A 16,189-nucleotide genomic window follows, 5' to 3' on the forward strand; every position below is an offset into this window, starting at 1 on the left:
CTTCGCTCTTCCTTGGCAGACTGTCCTACTTTCGCATATCTGGTAATAGATTGAAAGCAACGACTGCAAAAATACCAGTGCCTCTGTTTGAGTTGTTTTAATGGGCCCAGTCATAAGCCTCCGGTTAGTGACTGTTTTCACTCAGGAGGATAACAGTCATGGAGATTCATTGCATTATTCATTTGTATACTGCCTGCTTGTTTTTCTTTTTCCCCTCTTACGTTACTTTCTGTGCATTTTTCTCTTTGTTTTTATTTCAGATTTTTTTTGTTATTATGTTGCCCAAAAGTATGACCTCATCCGTCGTCTTTTTTCTAGTCCGTTTTCTGTCTTTCTATGTTAATAGTTACTCTTTCATACTAATGCTCCTGCTCTTGCTCATTTACATCTATTAGTTGTTTCTTGTTTTTTCTGTCATTTTCTTACATTTTCGTTAATTTTTAATCGTCTTTTGCTTCGTATTCTTTCTTTCCATATCTAGCTGCTCCTTCATATTCCTGCCTCTACTCTTACGCTTTGTCCTTTGTTCCTCTTCTCTCCTATTTCCTCTTCTTCTTTTTCTTAATTTTTCCTTCCTCTTTGCCTTCTTTCATAAACTGGCTGCGTGAACAAACTCCGTTTACTACTTTTATGGTTTTTTCTTGTATTATTTCCTTGTCGTCTCTTTCGTCCTTCGTCTCCCCTTTCACTTCAGAAAGGAACTTTGGAATCAAACCCTCTCATACTTGAGATTCTTAGAAGGATTCCTCCACTTATAGCCTAGAAAGCAAAACTACGTTAGCAAATCCTCTGAGAAGGGAAACGCCACGAATTCATTTAAAAGTTTAACTTTTAGCTGTTCTGGGAACTTGTATCAATGGGGGGACCGTTTCTTTTCCAGCGTTTTGAGGAAGATGCATGTACCTCGTTTGTATGTACAGTCATTTATCGGCCAAATTCTTATGTGTGTATTTTTTGTAACTACTGTAATTTATGGGTATGTGCGCGTGCGCTCGTTCACCTTATGGTATGCTTATCTTGTAATTAAAACATAATTTTGCATATGTTCTTTAATAACAGCAACATTTAAAAAAAATAAAAGCTCAGATCAAAACGAAAACTTAAAAAAAAGGAAATAAAAATTCGGAAGAAAAATTTTAAACAGTGAAATGTTTTTAAAAAAATCTGTAAATTATTTGGAGAAGGATGAAAGACATAATACAAATGAAAACTGAACCCCTCAGCAAGAGATGAAATTCGTGCCTGGCCGAATGTGAATACATGTACGTACGTATATTGTTTGCATGTATACATGCACAAATTTGTTCTGAGTTCTATAAATCTTCAAAGAAGGTAATGCTTTGTTTTTTCAGTCTCTAACGCAGAAAGATTATCGCTCAATCAAGTAACCCTCGATACCACTCAATCAAGCAACTTTCGATATAGAACTGAAGCAAAAGCCCTGTATTGAGGTTTTAGACTAAATTTTCTACTGAAACAGTGACGAGAAGTGGTGCCATTTATGAAAGAAAAACGAACGCTTTCTGATCCCTCTCAGGATATCAGACAATTGCCCTTTCCTTTCGGGAAGAAGAAGAAGAAGAAGGCCTAAATTTCCACATAAAAAAACCTACAATCTTTGCTTTGGAATGAAAAGGACCTCATTTCCTAAATCAAAACCGTACAGTCATGGCATAAAGGAGTACAACGAACCGCGGTTTCATTTAGGGGAACAAAAGGACCTCAGTGCTGCCATAGCTTCAACAACAAAAGCGACACTAACAACAACAACTCCTACAACAACAGCAGCACAGAGGGTCTTAAGAGCAAGAGATCCCGACGAGCGGAGGCGCCACACTCAGAGAGCCATTTTGAGCCGTTGAAAAGACAATAGAAAGGCTGCAGCGACGCCCAACAAAATGACTTTTGTCGGCAGTAGAGGAGGAGGAGGAGGAGGAGGAGGAAGAGGAGGAGAGTTGCCACTTCGCCGCATTAATCAGATCATTAATAACAAAAGACAAGAAGAAAATTATTGGTATAATCAGCCCTGCAGGAGTGGATGAGGACAGAGACTCCCCATCACCACCCCCTCCCACCCCTCCCCTCCCTGAAAGGTATTCAAGAGGGAAGACGAGTGTCCTTAGAGCCATATCTCCTCTCTCTGGTCTCCACAGGATTCCACCTCATTTATTTCAGTGTTTTGTTTCTTTTGAAAAGATACTTGGAGCACTTGTCCAGGTGGAGTGGAGATAAAAAATATTTCATCTCTCAAAAGAATATTTACATTGAGGGATTCTGGGAACATTCTCTCTCTCTCTCTCTCTCTCTCTCTCTCTCTCTCTCTCTCTCTCTTTCTGTACACACACATATATATATATATGTGTGTGTATGTGTACAGAGAGAGAGAGAGAGAGAGAGAGAGAGAGAGAGAGAGAGAGAGAGAGAGAGAGATTGTCCCTCTAAACAATTAAATCTCATTTCCTCCAATCCATTTAAATCATCGTCAAGATAGAAATATTGTTTATCGCACCCAGAGAGGCAGACAGGCGCAAGCAACAATTCGAATCGGACGATGGTTGAAGAAACCGCCAGTGTTTTATCTGCCTTATCGTAAAGAAGAAGAAGAAGAAGTCGTCTTTCATCTTCTTCTTAGGCTAAATATAAATACTGACGTCATCTTTGCAAAGAATGTTGGTTTATTTTTAGAGGGCAAACGCCAGTATGGTCGATCTCTTCGGATATATCGAGGTAATGAGTAACGACGTAAACAAAGAATATTTTTGGAAAAAGGAAAAGAGGTTTGCGCTCGGGGTCTTCGTAAATTCTTATGAATGTATTTTAGATGCGTGCGTTTTAATACTGATTTAAGTTATCATTCCATTGCCTGTTGAATTTTTCTTTGTGCCTCCTGTAGTTAAGAAGTGTTACTACACACCGAACTTAATCAGATCCTCTCTCTGAGCGAAGTCATCATACCTCTCCTTCAGATTTCGTCATTTCATAACGAACTTCTTGTCTTCATGTTGCTTGTTTGTTTTGGGCCAGGGCTAGAAAATGGCAGTTACCCTGGGTGTCTCGTTAGCTTCAGCTTTTACAAATAATTAGAAGATTGTTTGAGCCCCCGATTTCTTTCGTCTGTCCTCTTCTGGGGTTATGCCGGTCTGTCACTTCCGTCGGGATTAAACCTCCGTTCTTCTCTCCATCTTCCTTCTTTTTTCGTTCAATTCTGCCCTGAACTAGAAAATGGCATTAAGTTTCAGTCGTGTCGACTTTCACAAAAAAAAAAGTGTTGGTTCACAGCGCAATACTATTCAAAACTTTTCAAAATATTATAGTCAAACCTAGTTTGAAAACTATAAACTGATTGAGGATAAATACTCTGAAAAGACCTTCGTTCAACACCAGTATCCTCCAGTGCTATAAAATACATAAAATACACTTCTCCTTCCTTCCTGTACGAAAGGCATCTGGTGTTACCAACACCCTCCTTCCCTCGAGGGAGCGGAAGGTAAGGAATTTTGTACGGTTGTGGCACCAGGCTCTTAGATATACGGCTGATGGAAACCATATAAGTCAAGTTTTACGATCGACAGAGACTTTGAATTGTAGATGAGCGTATGATAGCTCTCCCATAAGAAGCCATCTCACCTGGCGCTCACCTGACGCGCCGAGTGAGAATGGCCTTCAGCTTATGCTTCACTTCAGTCGCTCGCCTCAGCGATCGTTTGCTCTCCTCTACTGCCAAGCTTTGGAATTCTTTCCCTGCTTCTAGGCACCCGATGTTCCTTGTCCCTCTCCTTTCCTTTCTTTTGTTCTCTACGAGCCTGCGCTGGAAGTGTGCATCAGGGAATTAGGTTAGAAGAAGTACGGGTTAAGATCAAAGACTGGGAAGCATACCCACTTGCTATCTTTCATAGTGGAAACGGCGCTGTCATACGGTGCTCGAGTGGGAAAAGAACCATCGATTTCTGCTGTCTCCGTAGAAAGAAATAAAAAAGGCGTTTTTTTTCTGTTAGACCTATATCGACGTTATCGACATCTCGTTGCTGTAATAACTTTACATTTTAGTTAAATTTAGACTTGACCTTGAGGCTGTAAAGTCAGAGGTGGTGATATCTTTCACTCATAAATGAAATGGTCTCACCCTTAAAGAGAGAAATTGAATTACCTTGACTTGCACATACATTAATGTACTTTCCTGTTTGTCAAGGTTGCTATACACATTAAGCAACGAATGATGAAAATATTCTGTAAAGTTATGGCACTGACCCTGCAGCAACCGTGTAAAAGTCATAATTTGTTTCAACACTAATCACGTTAAGATAAACCGCTTTCACTTAAACTTGATCCTGTTTGCACCAAAAAGTCATTTCCTGCTGTATCAACAGGTCTTCCTTTCTTTGCCTCCTGTAGGAATTATGGGAGAAAATCTCCTCTGAGCTTCCCAATTCAGAAGATCCGTTGAACGGTTAGTGAACGTTGTCGACGGGAAAGACGAGACGAGGACAATGAAAAGGCGAATAAACATTAAGGCGAAAGAAGAAAGGCTCTGAATGTAACTTAGAAACGAGGCTCAAAACCCAACATAGCCAATTAACATGTCCAGCTTAACCAAGTCCATTCAGTGACAAACACGAGACAAGAGACAGTTAGATTTCGCATCGGTCTCTCACATGGAATCTTACTGTGGCAAAAAATCGGGACCGCAGCGAATCATGTAAGAATATCTTCGTGATCCCAAAATAGCCAGCATTTCAGGGCATTCAGATGCTCTTTTTAATTGCTTGAAGTGCAGTGGAACTTTTTGTAAGTGTTTGCCAAACGTCAAAATGAAAGTCATTGTGATCTGTGGGGAATACGAAAAGTGATTCAAATGAGAAATGGTGATTGCAGAATTTTATTGTACCTGCAAATCTTGCGATTCAGTTCGTACCCCCGTTTCTCATTACGTTCGCCGTAATTTTCTGAAGTCTGGAGGCGTCGCCCGTTCCCCAAGAATAGAATCATTACTGGTTAATATCCATGGGATTTAGGCAGTGGACGGTTGGCCCTTGGCAACGTGTAGAACAGGTGTCCGCGGTCTGTTGGGTCATTAATGATGTAAGTTTCTTCGCCCCGGCCTAATTCTCTTTGGCCCGCCTTTGCTCCTCTCCACCGCTGACCTTATCCTTTCGCTCCTGTTTATCACTGCTCTTACCGTTTGGTTTATTCTGCCTCCCTTGTCTCCTAAACTCACTCACCTTCTCTTCCTAGGCATATTTTTCTTTTTGTTTGCACTTTTCGCCTTGATTCTGCTTCCGTTATCTTTTTTTATCATCTATAATTATTGTGGTCTTATGTTTTTGTCTCCCTAATTGCCAGGCTTGTTAATCGTTGTCTTCTTATCTCCGCAATTGAAACAGTTCTGTTTTATTTATCTGTTACTTTCTTTTTCTCTTTTTCCTGCCATCATCATCATCATCAGCTATGACCTTTTACTTATTTTTTTTTAAATTATCATTCTCTCCAGCTGTACTCTCTATTACAATGTGTATGCGCATGTTGCATGTATGTACACATGCATATTCATCATCATAACAAAGACTTTTTTTTTTTTTTTACAAAAATGCGTCATAAAACTTTTGATGAAAATGGAGAGGAAATTAATAGCAAGAAATACTGAGAGGAAAATATAAAGAAAAAGAGGAATGGAAAGTCTTTAAAAAAGTAAGAAATTGGGAAAAGTAATTGTAAGATATGGGAGAAGACGATTCAGTACATGGAAATGTGAGAGAAGACATAAATGAAATATGAGGAATTATTCATTGCTGGAGAATATGAAATTAAAAATTGCAGTACAGTGGAAAAGGAAAATTTATTGCTTTGGTATAATAACTGAAAGGAAATGGAAAAGGAAAACTCCCAGTTGTAGAATGCCTGAGAAATAACTGATCTCAGGAACATGGAATAGAACAAAAAATCATTCCAGGAAAACAGAACTGGAAAGAATCACTGGGACATTCTCGTCTTTCAATAATCAAAAGAACGGTTGAAGACCAAAGGGTCGTTTGTCTTTGAACCGTAAGGCAAATACAAAACGAAACATATTGAAACGGTCGATCCTCGGCGAAAAAAAGACAATATCTCGTGTGAATTACTTCTCATGAGCGATTGTCAGCCATGGCAGTGATGGACTGGAAACTTATGGAATTAGTCCCGGGGAAGACGACATTTGCGAAATCCTCAGGAAGAAACTTTGCCCTCTTGGAAACTTTGTTGTTGTTGCTGTTGTTTTGTATGGTGTATCCGATGTTGTGGTCGTGCAGTATACTCTGTGGATACTTACCTTATATACATGTATATACAGTATATATATGTGTGTGTGAGTATATATATATATGTATGTATATGTATATTTATATATATATATATATATATATATATATATATATATATATATATATATATATATATATGTATGTATATATATATATATATATGTATGTATGTATATTTATATGTGTAAAAGTGTAGAATATATTTAAGAGTTACATTAATGTGTATTTATTTGTTCACATGCAGCAAAACTCTAACTACCCTCCGTTCCTAAATCCTAAATAAGGTTCTCAATCTGAAGACCTTGAAATCCGAATATGAAATGAATTAAGATCACTCACCTTTCATGCCGTGGCGCTGTGAAGAGTCAAGTGCCAACACTCACCCATTGCACAATGGATAAGTGTTAGAACTCGACTCTTCTTGACCCGGGTGGAAGCCCAATGTGAAAGGAGAGTTCTCCCCATTGACTTCCTGTTCGAATTTCAGTATTTTCATTACGGAGAATGACTTAAAGATATTCTAAATTAGAAGCACGAATTGAGGAGTTCCTTGCTATTTACACAATTCTCATGAACGGGGTCATTGCTTTCACACACCCATTTACGCACATACACACAAACAGAATAGATGTGTATGTATAAATGCGCTTTTCTTTGCAGGCCTGCAGTCATACATATCCTCGACATCAAGCATCTGTATTAACAACAGATTAACTCGGGTAGTTTCCTTCAGTTGCCAGGAGTGACTGACGTTAATCGAAAAGGGAATTCTTTTCATTTTCCCAATTTCGATTAAGTTTTTTCATGCGTAGGTTTTCGTTAACACAGCGAAGTGTTTGCGAACGCTGAACGCTGAACGCTGATGGCACTATTAGGTTTCTGATAGTGTCATTAACGTCCGGCGTCGTCTTTTGATGCCCTCAGGGAAGACCGGCGAGGTAACTTTTAAATGTTTCGGGAACAACATCTACATCTCATCTCATCGTCCGCTCGCAAGAGGCGATACAGAGATCTCTGTCTCCCCTTAATTGACTGAGTGGGCGTGAGACTTTGCGTGGGCGTCGCCCATGCGAGCTTGAAGTAGACGGAACCCAGCCTTGGCCTGCCCGGTCTTCAACCCCCCTCCCTCACCCCAGTTTGGCTCGGAAACTCGGGAGTTTCTCTTTCATTTTCCTTCTCGTTGGGTTCGAGATAAGATGCCTTAGTATTTCTAAGCTACTAATGCAGAAAACCAGACGTAATGGACTCTGCTACTTTTCATTTGAAATTAATGTCAGGATGAAACATGATAGACAAGTAACTGTCTCTAGAAGTAGTTTTGAACATCACCGGCGATCAAGTCACTTGCAGTTTTAATGACGTTTTACCTCTGCATCTTTTGCGAAGAAATACAACATTTTGCTCTCCGTGAGGTGACCACAACATGGCATACGAAAATTGTTTTTATACAGTACCAGTATTTGAACAAAGAACATAAAATAACCAAATCACAAATTACAATTCCATACATTGGTAAGGGTTCTTTACGTCTACATTTTTTTTGCGAGCAAATACAGTGCTGGGCCTAAAAACAATGAAGCTGAAAGCAATTCTAAACCGTGCCACTTGTTTGAACACGGATAACATATTGACTTATAGAAAGACATGTGTTTGCGCGAATCTATCATCAGAACTCCCCCCTAACACTAAAGACAAGGGATTAAGTATATCACGGGTAAACACTTCACCCCGTTTGTGATGTGAGCAGAAGCATTAATCATATGTAACTAGTTCTGAATGGCCGTGTAGATTTATTCCCTGTACGACGGTGGCGTATACCTTGATCATTGTAGTAGTGTATATCACATAGTTGTAAGATATTTACTCTGTATATTAAAATCCCTTATTCATCACTGCAAAACTTTGCTTACTATGGCATTCTCTCTTTAAACTGCCGATATTATTCATTCATTTTGAATGTTGCTTGTGTGAGAAATTTTTAGTTACACCTCAAGCACTCTTACAGAGTAATTGAAGTAACTTGAAGCTCATGTAACCTGTCATTCTTACTGAAACACACACACACACTCACACACACACATACATACATACATACATACATACATACATACATACATACATACATATATATACAGTATATATATTATATTATATATATGTGTCTGTGTTCATATACATACATACATATATATATATATATATATATATATATATATATATATATATATATATATATATATATATATATATATGAAATCATTTATACACGGAGAGACCTATAGACTGTACGTTTTTCTTTGTATTAAAAAAAAAAGGGCTGTCTTTTAAAGTTCGTATCATATATTCACGTTTTCTTGCGTTGATATGTCAAAACGATCGGCAGTTAGCTTATGTGATACTCCTAACAAAGAAAGATATAAACAGATCAAGTAAAAATAACTGAAACTTTCATTCAGTCTGCATTTCTGCCACGCTGGCGACCTCCATTTGGACAATTTTTATGTCTCTTGGAGGCTTTTGATGTCAACACTTTTTTTTACGCCTTTTTTTGTAATTTCTGACTAGGCTAAAATCAATTTGTATTCTCGTAGATTTTTATGATAAAAATTCTTTTTCGTGGACCTTACCATTCATTGAAAGCTGGTAACCCAAAGAACGAAAATACTGATTGTCAGGCGACATCTGTCAACTTTATTGCAGGGAGGGGGCAAAAGGTTCTTATATTATTATTATTATTATTATTATTATTATTATTATTATTATTATTATTATTATTATTATTATTATTATTATAAACAATGGTCGGAGAAGACAGCCATTTCACCATTGCCTCCGTGAATAACAATCCTCAGATGACAGTTGCATGCACGACATAGCTGTTCGTATATCACATATGAACACAAAGAATTTCTCTCTCTCTCTCTCTCTCTCTCTCTCTCTCTCTCTCTCTCTCTCTCTCTCTCTCTCTCTCTCTCATGATGAAAGCTAGTTATTCGGCCTCACTCAGTGATGACGCAACATTAATATTTTTATCTAGCCTCTAGTAATAGGGAACTCAGTTCCAAGCTGTCTTAACTTCATTAAAAGAATACACATTTCGTCAGATCTGTCAACAGTAGCAGTAATGACGAGGACAATCTCTTAGAGAGTTCACATTTTTAAACTAGCCCCCATTAATTTTGGCTGTATATAAATTAATTCATAGGTAAGATAAGGCTTTTGAGATTTATTCTGTTATGTAATTAATTTAGTTCCCCATCGGATGCCACTGAGTAACGAGGGGGCGATCATCTTCGAAAATTGAAAACACGTCATATTTTGTCTTGAACGAAGACGTCGGTTTCCTTGGGGAAAGTTAAAAACTGGAATACTGAAATTGCACTTATTTTGAATGACTAGAATACTCAAGGTCCTTATATAAGAGGCGAATTGCACTTTAAAAGTTACTACTGCCCCTGAGGGTTTCTCAAAGTTCCAGCCTCTAAATGAGTAGATTAGCTGGACCTGGCATCTGGATCAAAGCTTTTCTCATTCTCTCTATTTTCACAAATTCTACTGCTTTCTGGAAATACTCCACAAAATGTATGTTGAACCTTTGCAAAGAATCATCATCCTGCAGTTATTCAGTGCAATCTCCCGAAGGCCTTCTAAACTCTCTTACGTTAACTGTATGGGAATGCTGTGCCCGTATCCACCTCCGGTTCACATTTGAAAAGATTGATCGTTCTTTTCCCATTTCCTTTCAGACCGTTCTATCGCCCTTACCGTAGGCCTTCACATTTGAGTAAAATCTTTTAATTCTCATGACGGTAGGATAACGTCAACGTCATTACGAGAGGGAGTTTTGGGGGGAGAGGGGGAGGATGGGATTACTGCCAGTTAAATGTAAACAGGAAAGCAATGAATGAGAGGTCCCGGAGACAAGAGAAACTTTAGTTCTTCTCCCAAAAGGACGGGACGCAAATAGCAGCGCATTTGTCTCCCTGCCCTATAACCTTTCAAGATGAACATTTTGCATTCAATTATTCATCCATTCACGTGCTCTTCACGGGCATCGTCGCCTCTCTCTCTCTCTCTCTCTCTCTCTCTCTCTCTCTCTCTCTCTCTCTCTCTGGATGGTGTCTTAGTTTTGCTTTCTTTTTATGCTCTTTATTCCTCTCGTTATTCGTATTTTATTGTTGTTTTTCTATTTGATATTATTTTTGAGTGAGCTTTCGAAGGATAGGATAGGACGGAAACAGTTGCCAAACCAAAGTTCGAGAAAGTAAAGGAAGTGGAGTAGACGAAGAAAAGAGAGTTACTCTCTCTCTCTCTCTCTCTCTCTCTCTCTCTCTCTCTCTCTCTCTCTCTCTCTCTCTCTCTCTCTCTCTCTCCTGACATTTAGTCTCACTTTTCAACTGATAGCACACAGCATATGAAATCAATAACTTCATAGCAGTATATAGTAATAGTGATAACAGTTTTGCTACAACATGCCAGTGTTCTATTGCTGTTCTTCGGGATTTAATGAATATATACTTGTATATATTTCCACAGTTACAAACATATTCACGCCTGACATCAGTTCTAAGAGCAAGAATCTGTGTAGGCAACTCATAAGAGTTAGATTTAGATTTAGGTAGTTTTTTCACGAAAGAAAAAAAAAAAACATACTATGGAAAATGGAAAGGGGACCAAACCCCCAAGAAGACATAGGGAAACTGGGTCTGTGGGAGTCTGTCCTTTATGGGAGGGAATGAGATGGGATCAAACATTGCAAAAAGGATGAAAGAGGAAGATCTAACCCCTTACAAAAATGAGATCTAACCCAGAGAGAGCTTCTGACCATGACAAAAGGATGAGGAAGTGTCCCAACCTTTATGAAAGGTTATGGTAATGATGTTTAACGACTAAATAACGCTTAAATAATATGATTTAATCACCACAGAATAATTAAAAAGATTAGGTTAACTTAGATAGTGGATAGTGAATTAGGACTTACTTCCAGAAAAGTCTAAGATAATGATGTCCAAATATAACTAGGGTTCGACATTTACGAATATTCACAGATATTAGGATTGAATATGACAAAGGAAATAGTTTTCTGCAGTGAATTGTTAACGCAAAGTAAAACAATAGAGGTAAACATGATGAAAGAGACTTTCCTTACCACCTTCTGATTAGAACTTTTCATGCGGGAAAAATCTCTCCTCTGTTGCAAGCTATTAGAGCTTAACCTCCAGTGTAGAGCCTTTCCTCTAATGCTGGCTATTTAAGGTCAGTTTTATCAAAGAATCATGAGTCAATTGTAAACTAAAAGAGCCTATAACGATGGAAGAATTTTCTTCTATCGCGAGTTATCAAAGGTTAAGTTTGCAGAAATAAAACATTTTTGTTCAGTGCAAACAGTTAAGGTCACTGATTATTGTTATGATTTAAATCTAGTAGTAGACGTCTTCACCTTACAGAAACGTTTAGTGCTGAACTTGAGAACGAGAGTCTTTGCCTTAAAGCATAGCTGATACTCGATTTAAAGGGTGAACTCGTTGGAGAAGAATGTTTCCTCTTGTTTATACTATTAGACTTAAACGTAAGGAGAAGAATTTGTACTGTAATACGAGGTGCTAAATCCAAACATAAGTGAAAAATCTTTCCTGTAGTCCAGCTATAGTTAAACTATTGTAAAATATCTCCTCTGAGACACGCCATTAGAGCAGAATGTTTCAGCGAGACTCCTTTCGCTTAATGTAAGCAATACCTCCTCTCGTTCACCTTGACATTCATAACGCTGATTCCAGCATTAAATTACAAATGCATATAACTTGGACGTGGAACTGGGATCCTGGAATCAATACATAGATTATTCCAAGACTTCTGATTCCAAAAGAGTTTCACCATTGAACAGTAAGACTATAGAAGAAGAGCATAGCTTAACAAACAGGTTCGTGACTTAAAGTGACTCGAGTTTTTATTGCATCCACTGTAGGTCGATATTGACTTTCCTAAATAACGCCTCTTAGATTTAGTGTCACTAGGACACCGACGGCAATATAATGACGCTAGTTAAGTTAGGCTTATATTTACAGAATAAAAAAAAGGAGGAATTTAGTCTGGAAGTGACAACAGATTTTAAAATAGGAAGTTTATAGGGCTCAGACAAAACGAGAAGAATGGGCGATATGACGGTCTACAACGTGACTCATGGTTTTTTACGCTCAAGAACTAACACTGTTGCTGTTGTGTCATTTATGCTAATAGTAGCAGTAGTAGTAGTAGTGTTTGTTCATTAGTTTGCAGCTTTTGGACGATACTTTTAAACCTAAGCAAATTTTCTCCTTCGCAGTGTAAAGTAATAGATAATTTTCCACCTAACTATTGCTTCCACTGTAAACATTGGCGTTTACGCATGTTTAGGGGATAAACATGTTTACTGTCACAGACTAGGTCATTGTCATTTACGTAATTGAAGTTTTTTTTTTATTATCTTCTACACGGGAACGCGCTGTTTAAAATCACCGTGTTTATTTCGGAATACTTTCCTCAATAATAATAATAATAATAATAATAATATAATAATAATAATAATAATAATAATAATAATAATAATAATAATTGGACCGTTCATTAAAAACGAATGTTATCATTAACAAAAACTTTAAGGTAGGGACAAATCTTTTTTTTTATGCCAATTCTAAAATTTCCGTTTTTCGACAGTTATATCAACCGACTTCATTTTTACAATAACGCTTACGCTCGATAAAATTGCATTGTTGATATCTCCATAAATAAAAATCTCAGGTAAAAAGACAAGAGAAATAATTCCAGAATAAATACATAAAAAACTGAGAGTCTCACACCCAAAAGAATGACGTAACCTATTTGCATTAAAGTTCGGAAACTTGTGATTACGACCTTCACACGGAATCAAAAGAGCCCTCCTTTCATCCTCATTTTTGAACGCCAGTTACGAATACCCATAAAAAAAAGGACGCCACAAAGCAAAACATAAAAAAAAGAGGGAAGAAGAAGAAGAAGAAGAAAAAGTTTCCCATTGTATTTCAGTGACTTCAAAGGCAATTATAACAATTCGGTGCTTTCATGGTAATGCCGGAAAAATTGCATCTGTGGTCAAATCAAAAGAATTTACTCCATAGGTATTTTGAGGAAAAAAGAAAACATCCCGGATACAATTACGTGATTAGGAGACAAATCATTTGCAGTGTCGTTTTTGTTTTGTTTTCTTTTGCGAATATACGTTGAATTGTCCTATTGACGGATATTGATTTAGAAAAAACTAACATGAATGAAATAACGATGCAATAGGTAATTCCAGTGATGGTAACAAATGTAATTCCCAAAGTATTTATGAATTAATCCTGATACGGGCCTACAGATCAATCAAAGTGAAAAGCATGGCAGAGGGTAATGTCAGTGATAAAAATATTTCAAGCAAAGTATCTTTGAATAAATCAAGTACTGTTTATCCGAATTATCTGAGAACCTAACAGAAACGTCAGTGCTTTCACTCCTATTTCTTCAGGATGAATGCTGTTGAAAATTTCAACTGTATTAAATTAATAATATTATTAGATGCTACAGTGATTGTGTATGGAAATCATTTGAGAGAATGTGGAAGAAATGGGCTCAACATTCAGTTCTCTAAGGGACATTCAACTCTCGCGTTGGTTTCATTCCTTGAGGATGGATAGTAACTGAAAGATGGCCTTTAGACACTGAAGTGATTAGAAAAACCCATTGTGCGAAAAATCTGGGTGTCCTCCTCCGTAGAGGAAATGCCCGCAGCATTCCCTGCCACCGCCGCCAGGAACATCGGAGCGGAACTTGTGTATGTGTTGTGAATCAAGTCTTCTGGAAGTTGGACGCCTCTTCCAGAGCTCAGAGGTGACGGGTGTTCGGATTCGGACGAGACGTGTGGTGTGTTTGTGTGTCATTCTGTGGGCGTGGGCGTGTTCCTCGTGCCTGTCTCGCGGTGTTAGCAGTCAACTTAGGTGGGCGTGTGGGTGTGAACATCACGCACATACACACACAGCATCCCGCCGTGTTTAGTGACGTCAGGCGCCATCCGTGGCAGCCACCACCGCCCACACCCGCGCCACGGCTTCCAACATCTTCCAAACCTCGCCCATTCCCCTGAAGCACACACGAGCTTGTCGCATTTTTGGGTCCAGGGCATGGGCGGCCGAGGCGTGCCTTGGTCCCGTGGGCGTGAGGAAAACATGAAGAATGAGTCTGAGTGAGTGAGAAGTTGAGTATTTTCATTCATGATCGCACTTGTGCTCAGCTGATGAAGTGTGCGTGTGTGTGTTTGGATGTGTGCGTGTGTGTATATGTGTGCACTCACCTTGTCCCCATGGCTGTGCCATGCTGTAAAAGGAGAATCCTAGCGCCACTCTCAAGCAAGGGCCTCCCCACTGATCACTCACTACACTGACCGACGTGAAACACTGCCTGATACTTAACTAATAAACGTTACTAGCCGTGTAAATAGCCCATTTCAGTTTGGGGCCTGAGAGCTTATACGCGACTCACTTGACTCCCGGACCCAGACTGCACCTGAATCTAAACTGCTGCTGTATTGATTTTCGTGGATATGACGTCAGAGCCTCCGCTATAGAAGTCCCCCTTCCCCTCCCCTTCCTCGCCCGACCCTCCTCTCTCTCTCTCTCTCTCTCTCTCTCTCTCTCTCTCTCTCTCTCTCTCTCTCTCTTCCTCCTCCTCCTCCTCCTCCTCCTCCTCACAACCCTCTTCCTCATCTTCCTCCTCCTCTCTTCTTCCTCCTCCTCTCCTCTTCCCAATCCTCCTTCCCCTCCTCCTCCTCCTCCTCCTCCTCCTCCTCCTCCTCACTCATGCTTCTCCGCCTACCGTCAGAAGAGCTCCTCTCCAACACCACAAAGAAAACGGAAAACGACCTTGCCTGCCAGATTGTCTCTCTCTCACTCTCCTCATTAACTCGCCGATCTTCTCGGGACTGCCAGGAGATCGTTCGACGGCACAGATCGTTTCCAACGATCGAAAACGACGCTTCAATTAAAAAAAAGAGGGGGGAGGGTGTTGGGACTTCTATTTTGGAAAAGGTATAGAAGAAAAAAAAAACTCCGTGCTGGAAAATATCGTCGCTGCTAAGTGAAACTCAATGTCGTTTATTTTCCATGTCGCTCTTCCAGCTACGGTTGCAGTGTCAATGAATTCAATGAAGGTGATTGTTGTAGTACAGTTCAACTCTCTCTCTCTCTCTCTCTCTCTCTTAATTTCAGTTGCTTACTACAAACATTGAAGGACCTAACACAATGATGACATGTAAATCCATCGCATTTTCGCTGCCCTTGCTCCCGAACAGAAAAGAATCTTTGAATCCAAACGCATTCGAAGGGGTTTCGGGGCGTGCCAGTCACGTCTAAACGTAATGACGGAACTTGGCGTAATCAAGGACGCAAAACCCAAAAGCCACTACTTGAACCGATTAATTACGACTTCTTAAAATAACGTCGCTGGGCGGAACGGAGAGTTGACGGTCTCGTCTTGCATTTGGCTTCCGAATCATTATGGCTGTAAACACCCCAGTGGCAATTATTAGAGAGAGAGAGAGAGAGAGAGAGAGAGAGAGAGAGAGAGAGAGTCCTGGACACATCATAAAATGTCAGTCATTCATAGACACGTGAAGGAACCCCTCCATCTCTCCCTCCCCTTCCAACCCTCTGCCCCCCCTCCCCCTTCCCCCAAATCTCTCCCTCTTTCCCCTAGACCTGTGTCCCTCCCAGCGTCCCTTTCCTCACTCCTTTCCACCCATTGAGGATCTCCATCCATTCTGGATTCTCCCGAGGCTCAGCAATCCATAAAAATGTCGTAGGTAATCCTCGAATCTGGAAAACCGAAAAAGGGTAAAAATTTGAAAT

The 16,189-nt window shown here is 39.4% G+C and overlaps 2 protein-coding genes across 2 annotated transcripts in view; one reads left to right on the plus strand and one right to left on the minus strand.

Annotated features, from left to right (window-relative positions):
- fid (fire dancer) overlaps nucleotides 1-14,847 on the minus strand; it is a 116,629-nt gene extending 101,782 nt beyond the window's left edge. The window contains exon 1 of the mRNA XM_067111863.1: nucleotides 14,638-14,847. The gene's annotated coding sequence lies outside the window, so the exon portion shown is untranslated. The remainder of the gene's footprint in view (nucleotides 1-14,637) is intronic.
- LOC136843421 (peroxidase mlt-7-like) overlaps nucleotides 1-16,189 on the plus strand; it is a 203,554-nt gene that overhangs the window by 164,674 nt on the left and 22,691 nt on the right. The window lies entirely within an intron of this gene.

Source organism: Macrobrachium rosenbergii, chromosome 11, assembly GCF_040412425.1.
Source record: "Macrobrachium rosenbergii isolate ZJJX-2024 chromosome 11, ASM4041242v1, whole genome shotgun sequence".
Lineage (NCBI taxonomy): Eukaryota > Metazoa > Arthropoda > Malacostraca > Decapoda > Palaemonidae > Macrobrachium > Macrobrachium rosenbergii.